Here is a 7,456-nt window from a genome sequence, read left to right on the forward strand (position 1 = left end):
GTCTGACTTGCTCAGTCAGTAGAGCATGTGACTCTCGATCTCGGGGTTGTGAGTTCGAGCCCCACATTGAGTGTAGAGAATACTTAAAAATAAAATCTTAAAAAAAATGAGATACCCAGATAAGTTTTTTTTTTTCGGTTTTAAGTGATGATTACCCAACTCTAAATAATTCAAGCAAAAGGTAGAAATGTGGGGCGCCTGGGTGGCACAGCGGTTAAGCGTCTGCCTTCAGCTCAGGGCGTGATCCCGGCGTTATGGGATCGAGCCCCAAGTCAGGCTCCTCCGCTATGAGCCTGCTTCTTCCTCTCCCACTCCCCCTGCTTGTGTTCCCTCTGTCGCTGGCTGTCTCTATCTCTGTCTAATAAATAAATAAAAAATCTTAAAAAAAAAAAAAAGGTAGAAATGTGGCTGCTCCTAAAGTTAGAAGGAATACTAAGGAAGTTCACAAAATTGAAGGAAGAGTTGTAACACCCAGGGCCCAAGGTCAGGCATTAATAACCAGAATATACCAGGACTGTCCTGGACTCCATCTATCATTTCACTTGACTTCATTCTTTAGATGGGTTTCCTCTCAATAAGAAAACATGGCCCCCAACAGCTGCAGAGTCCCATCCTCTTTGCTTTAGCAACTCCAGAGGTAAAAGAACATTTCTTCTATTCTCCTAGCATCTATCAAACCAGAAAATGTCTTAGATTAACCTTAGGTAATGATAACACCCCTTGACTAATCACTGTTTCTAAGAGAGTGTGATGGAGAGTGTTGGTGAGCCAAGACAAGGATAGTAATTGACTAAAAAGATAAATATATTAATAAAGCATATATCTTCTGTGAATCAGAGAATTATGTTACAGTACATGCACCACATTACAATAGTAAAAATGTTAAAAACAGATTCGTAACTGTAGCAAGATGGTTAAATAAATTATGTATTGCTAAACTACAATAAAACATTATATAAACATTAAAATTGATTTTACGAAATGCTTAAGGATATGAAAAGATGGTCATGATAACATAGCAAAAACAAAAAGATATATAATATTTGTAGTAAACATACAAAAATAAAGTTCTCTGTAAAGTATAGAACTCTAGGGTATTTTACTTCTTTATCATTTTCCAGATTTTCTGAATTTTCTATACTAATCATCAATTTTACAATAAAAATATTTTAAAATACATGATAAGTTATCAGGAAATAGAGTGTCCTGGCTGATCTTTGGGCTATAAAATAAGAGTTTGTAGGCCTGGTAGAGAAGCCATATGGAAATACAATAGTGTTTTTTTCCTACCATTTTTTCCTGTAGTTCCAAAGTAGTGCTTGAAGCTTGGGATTATAAGAGCTTTATGTTTGTGTTTCTTATTAGAATCTGTTATAAGTGGGCACCTGGGTGGCGCAGTCAGTTAAGCATCCAGCTCTTGATTTTGGCTCAGGTCATGATCTCAGGGTTATGGGATCGTGAGCCCTGCCTCAGGCTCCTCACTCAGTGGGGAGTCTGCATGAAAGATCCTCTCCCCCTGCTCATGCTCACTCTCTCTCTCTCTCTCTCTCAAAAAAAAAAAAAAAAAAAACCTGTTATAAGAGCATGTTGGGTGTTTTCAGAAGTTCTTCTGGAATTGAAGTTGGAGCTAAATCATCTGGGAATTAATATTCTGCTGGTAACATGTTCAAAATCAAAGCAAAATTATTTTGAAAGTGCATGTTGAAGCAAATTTTAAAATTCAGATATATTGCATAGCTAGTGACATTGCAATCCTGGATCTCATTAGCAAATGGGAACATTATGAAGCACTGAACACTTATTTTATTCTAGTTTTAGTGAGATATAATTGACAAATAAAAATTATATATATTTAAGGTCTACCATGTGATGGTTTAATATCCCTATACATTGTGAAATAATCACCACAATCAAGCTAATTAACGTATCCATCACCTCACATGCTTACCATTTTTTATGTGTGGTGTAAACACTTAAGATCTACTCTCTTAGTGAATTTTAAATATACATTATGGTATTATTAGCTATAGGCACCGTGCTGTACATTAGATCCCCAGTACTTATTCATCTTACAATTGAAAGTTTGTATTCTTTGACCAACATCTCTCCATTTTCCTCACCGCTCCCCCAGCGCCTAGCAACCCACTCTTCTACTCTGATTCTGAGTTTGACTTTAAGATTACATATATAAGGGAGATTACGCAGTATTTGCTTTGCCAAGTGTGCCAAGAATACACAGTGGGGAAAGGATAGTCTCTTCGATAAATGGTGTTGGAAAAATGGGATAACCACATGCAAAAGAATGAAATCAGATCCTTACACTGCATACAAAAATCAACTCAGAATATATTAAAGACTTATATTTAAGACTTGAAACTATAAAACTCCTAGGAAAAAACATAGGGGAAAATCTCCTTGACGTTGATCCTAGCAATGAAGTTTTGAATATGACACCAAAACCCAGGTAACAAAAGCAAAAACGAACAGTGGGACTACATCACACTAAGAAGCTTCTGCACAGTAAAGGAAACAATCAACAAAATGAAAAGGCAACCTACAGAATGGGAGAAAATATTCACAAACCATGTATCTGATAAGCATTCAGCAGTTTAAATATCAGGCTCTTTTCTATGGAAGTCTTTTCTATTCTCCCTTGGGAGAAATAATATAAAACCCCACGGGACGATACCGTAAGGTAAAAGGTATGAAAGGAGGTCAAAGAAATCAAGTGAGTTTTCAGGCAAACTCCAGAGAGAGCTAAAGGTGTTCTTAATAGATCCCCTAACTATAAAATACTGACTGTAACTCTTGGCAACCACAAGAAATTCAAATTGCCTGACATTGATATCTCCATGAATTATAGTGACTTCAGGGATGGAAGAATTTGTTAAGTTCCTCAAGTATCTAGTTGAAAGGTTTTTTGAAGCTGTGAAAGTAAGTCTTAGTCATAAACACGCCTTATTTCACTAGAAACTTGGCAAAAATCCCAGCTATAAATGAGCAAACAAATGTCATAAAGATGGGAGAGCATTTAGTGGGAGGGAGTGCCTATGTGTTTATGCTAAAACTGAAGGAGTGTGTGTGTGTGTGTGTGTGTGTGTGTGTGTGTGTGTGTGAATATTTAAATAACGTTACTAGCCTGTGAAATTACCTACTTCCTACCGAGGTCACTGATAATGCTAAGAAGAAAATCCTCCAAACACAGACAAATGAGAACTACTTCTTAGACATCTGCTTTTCAACTCTACTATGAAAAATTGAAGACATATTGGGCTTCAGGCTGAGTTATTTACTACCTCAACTCAGTGGACAATTTGCACTCCTCCACAGCAGTTTGGGTTATAAAGATCTGGTATGAGATAAAATGAAATACAGCGCAGCAGTTTTCTAGGGAAAATGCATTAGTTTTAGCTTTCAACTCTTTTGACTTGAACTCCCTTGCGGAGCTCCTATCCCCCTTTAAAGTACAGCTGCCGCAGGTCAGTGTAGGATTTTTTAAAAATTCCCCTTTCTTGGTCCTAATTTCCTGATCTTTGGGCTATAAATTGCACTGTGTTTAGGGCCTCTCCATCTCACCTCTAAATTTGGAGCATGTGTCTAGGCGAAAACAGATACAAAGCAAGCAAAAATGAAAAAACAAAACCCAAACTAAAGCATCACCCTTCATGTGTCTTTACAGTCCTGGCTTCCTTTTATAATGCATGACCTATAGTCATCACAGTCTAAGTGCTTCCTTTTATAGAGTATGACCTGTCCCATCTCCCAGCACTTGAAATCTGTTGCCGCTTTTTAATCATATTTACCCCATCCATCTCATCAATAGTTAGGTTGACCAGTTTATTTTCCCAATCTCATTGTATGATGCCTTGAAAACTAATTTTTCATGTATTTTGGCCAGTTTGGGGGTTTTGGGTTTGGTTTTGTTTTGTTGGAGGGTTTCATTTTTTTGTTTGTTTTTTCGTTTGTTGGTGTCGTTTTAGTTTTGTGTGCAAGTGTCCTTATTAAATGATCTTGGCGGGAAGCATAAGTACGGTGCCATTTTAAAAAATTCCATCCTTTACCCCTCTCATCTGACCAGAATTCGGGCTGGTAAGTTTTATTTAACATTCTCAGAGGATCATCCCTCCTTTCTCAAGCCCTCAATTAAGTCTAAGTTCAACCCACCTACAGCAGAGCAACATTCTCTTCACTGACTCTCCCACCATTTCTGTTTCCCTTTGTCAACCTGCCTTCAACAATATGGCCCCAGTCAACAATTCTAGCCCCTGGGAGTTCCAGCAGTCATAGTGGAAGCCTTGAGCATGGAGGATATGCTTTGGGACAAAGAGGTCTCTCTCAGATTGGGGGTTGCGTCTGTTTATGCAAAACCAAATGGAAAGTGGAAGAAATCATGTGAATACTTCAAGAAAATACCATAGCCTCCATTGCAGCAGCCACTGGCCGAAGACTTATGTTAGGGATATAATAGGAAAGCATGTTTCTGGTGACCTTGTGGGCTTCATTGTTGAGCCAAGGGTCAAGCGGTCGGGAAGGCCCGTTTGCAAGCGGTCAGGAACGCCCGGCCTGCCCGCCAGTTGGGAACGCCCAGCTGTTTTGGGGCAGAACACCGCTGAAACCTGATTGCTCTTAACGGTAGCCCGTGGGGCCCCTAGAAACATGTTTAAGAATAGGCCCCACTTGCTAAACGTTACATCACCTGATCCCCTGACCTTCCTCGTGATTTACCACCATCCCACGGCCTTCCCCGTGATGGTGATGCACCACTATCCCGTGACCCTCCCCGCGATGCACTACTATTCACTAGAATGTAATATGGATCACTCCCTTGATTGATTGTGATTGTAATTGCCTTTGATTGTTGCCAATAAATACGGGAGGTTGCAGCTGTTCGCGGCCATCACTCGTGGCTGTCATCGCCTGCACCCACGCTCTCTTTCGCAAGCTAACCTGTCTGTGCCTTGTCCTTCTCCCCAATCCACGAATCAAGGGTGCTGCGCCTGTGGCGCTGCGGACGTGCCGCGGCACTCCATTTGTTGGATATTTCAGATAGACAGTGTTTGAATTCGATAGGTGTGGAAGTACCTCATTGTTCCGTTTGTAGCTCACTTGTGGGAAGAGAGAAAGCCTCGAGTTCTCCTGATGTTTGTGTTCCTTATAGGGTGCTTACTGAACATAATGTCTTATTTTTATTTTTTTCTTCAGATTTAAATAACATAAACTGGATAATGGTGTATGAGGTGGGGAAGAGCTAAATATGTAATTTTATATGAGTAAAAGTACTTGACATCAAATAATCTCAGAATTAACTAGCACATTAAGCTAACATCTAGAATTTGCTATGACAAACATAAATGCCAGTTCCCAGTTGACTGTGTCTTTCTTAAACATAGGATATAGAAGTTGTTTTCAACATTTGTATTCCTGAAAACACGTTGGTCACTGTGCTTCAGATGATCAGTGAATGCTAAATGGAAGAAATAAGTGGATCATTTGTTCCTGTCTTTTTTGTGGCTTTCCAAAGACTTCAGGGTTTTTTTAGCAGTATGTTACCCATTATCCATAAATTCATTAATTTATTCTCACTAGAAAATATTAGAACGACCCAGGGAACATTTGATATATTTAGCCACTGCTTTTTTCGTGTGCTCCCTCTTCCAAAAACTTTTTAATGATAAAATCGCTGAGATGGAGACAGTGTATGCTAAGGCTTTAGAATAATGTTTCCTAAGCATCCTTCAAATCTACCTCAAATAAGCCCCGTTGGATCTAGGGGGGTGATGTGTAGACATAGCTATTGTCAGCTCTGCTCCCCACAGAAGAGCAGTGAGTCTGCTGCAGAGCATTCCTACCTCCAGCCTGCACAAAGGAAGGCTTCCGCCAGTCTGCTGTCACTTCCAGAGACCTGCCCTCCCTTCTCAGGGGAAGAACAGATCGTATGGTTAGCTCATCTTACACACGAGATGCTTGATAAGGCCATGAAGACGTAGAACTACAGGGTTTCGTTTTCATAATTACAAAGCAAGTCCCTTCAATAAAGGAAGAGAACTATGCCTTTCTGCAACTTGACAAGTAAAGATTGCTTTTCTCATCTTTTACTATCTCCAGTGTGCTTACCAATGGAGAGACGGGGCTCAAGTGTGACAGCCTTGAACTTTGACGATCACGGAGGCCAGCCTCAGGCCCTGCTGTAACTACACTGGCTAGCTGGCCAGTGTGTGCAGGGCAAGGCTAAGGGCTCGCCCTGGAAGCCATGCCAGTTTCGTGCTGTAGCATTTGGAAAAGGGAAGCTAGAGATACACAGACATTTTAAAGGCCATTAAAGATAACGAGTGTATGGGGAGAGGAATACAGTGTGCTGAGAACTGTAAGAACCTTTGGTCCTTTTACATTTTGCAGTTTTTTTAATGAGAGAGCAGTAGGAAAGGGCAGGAAAGGAACACTGGTTGTTCGGCATGAACTCAGGACCAGGCTTCGGCATCAACGCTGAGTCTGAAACACCACTGCTTATTCTCTGAGGGGAGTCTGGTAAGTCTTCCACTTGGGCACATATCTCTCTGCCCTTTTTTTTTTTTTTTTTTTTTTTTTGGTCTAGTGAAAAAGAACAAATGGTAGTCCCCTGAAGAATAAAAATAAGATGTTATTTTTATTTTATTTTTTCCATTTTATTTTTATATTTTTTTGTGGTGAAAAACTTTAGATTTAGATGTAGATGTGGCCAGCTGGTCTCAGTTTCGAGGATCCCATTTTTGTTGGCAACATCCAAAGCATCATAGTCAGCAGCCAGTTGAATGTATGTCTTCTTCTCTTCCTCGGGCCTGGTCAGGATGTTGACCTTGGCCACATCAGGGTCACAGAGCTTCTTCACAGCCTGTTTGATCTGGTGCTTGTCGGCTTTGATATCCACAATGAACACAAGTGTGCTGTTGTCTTCTATTTTCTTCATGGCTGACTTGGTGGTCAGGGGCCACTTGATGATGGCATAGTGGTCAAGCTTTTTTCCTCCTGGGGGCGCACTTTCAAGGATATTTGGGCTGCCTTTGGAGATGCAGCGTCTGGGGCTGTGGGACTGTAGGTGATGTGCAGATCTTCAGTTTTTTCTGACTGTGGATGGCTTTCAGCACCGCTTTCGTGGCCTTCAAAGCTCTTGCTTTGGCTTCAGCTTTGGGAGAGGCCAGGGCTTCCTTCTTCACCTTCGGTGCCATGTTCGTGAAAGGGGTATTGTTTTCCATTTCAAATTATGGTAGTACTGGGGCGTCTGGCTGGCTCAGTCAGAAGAGCATGCGACTGTTAATCTCAGGGTCCCGAGTTCAAGCCCCATGTTGGGGGTAGAGATTATTTAATAAGTAAATTTTTTAAAAATATTTTCAAAACTTACGGTAGGGGATGCCTGGGTGGCTCAGTTGGTTAAGCGTCTGCGTTTGGGTCAGGTCATGATCCTAGGGTCGTGGGATCAAGT

The 7,456-nt window shown here is 40.7% G+C and overlaps 1 pseudogene; it reads right to left on the minus strand.

Annotated features, from left to right (window-relative positions):
* Window positions 1–2,941: 2,941 nt before the first annotated feature.
* On the minus strand, window positions 2,942–7,202 carry LOC113265759 (60S ribosomal protein L23a-like; annotated as a pseudogene).
* Window positions 7,203–7,456: the final 254 nt, after the last annotated feature.

The sequence above is a fragment of the Ursus arctos genome, chromosome X (genome assembly GCF_023065955.2).
Source record: "Ursus arctos isolate Adak ecotype North America chromosome X, UrsArc2.0, whole genome shotgun sequence".
NCBI classification, from domain to species: Eukaryota; Metazoa; Chordata; class Mammalia; order Carnivora; family Ursidae; genus Ursus; species Ursus arctos.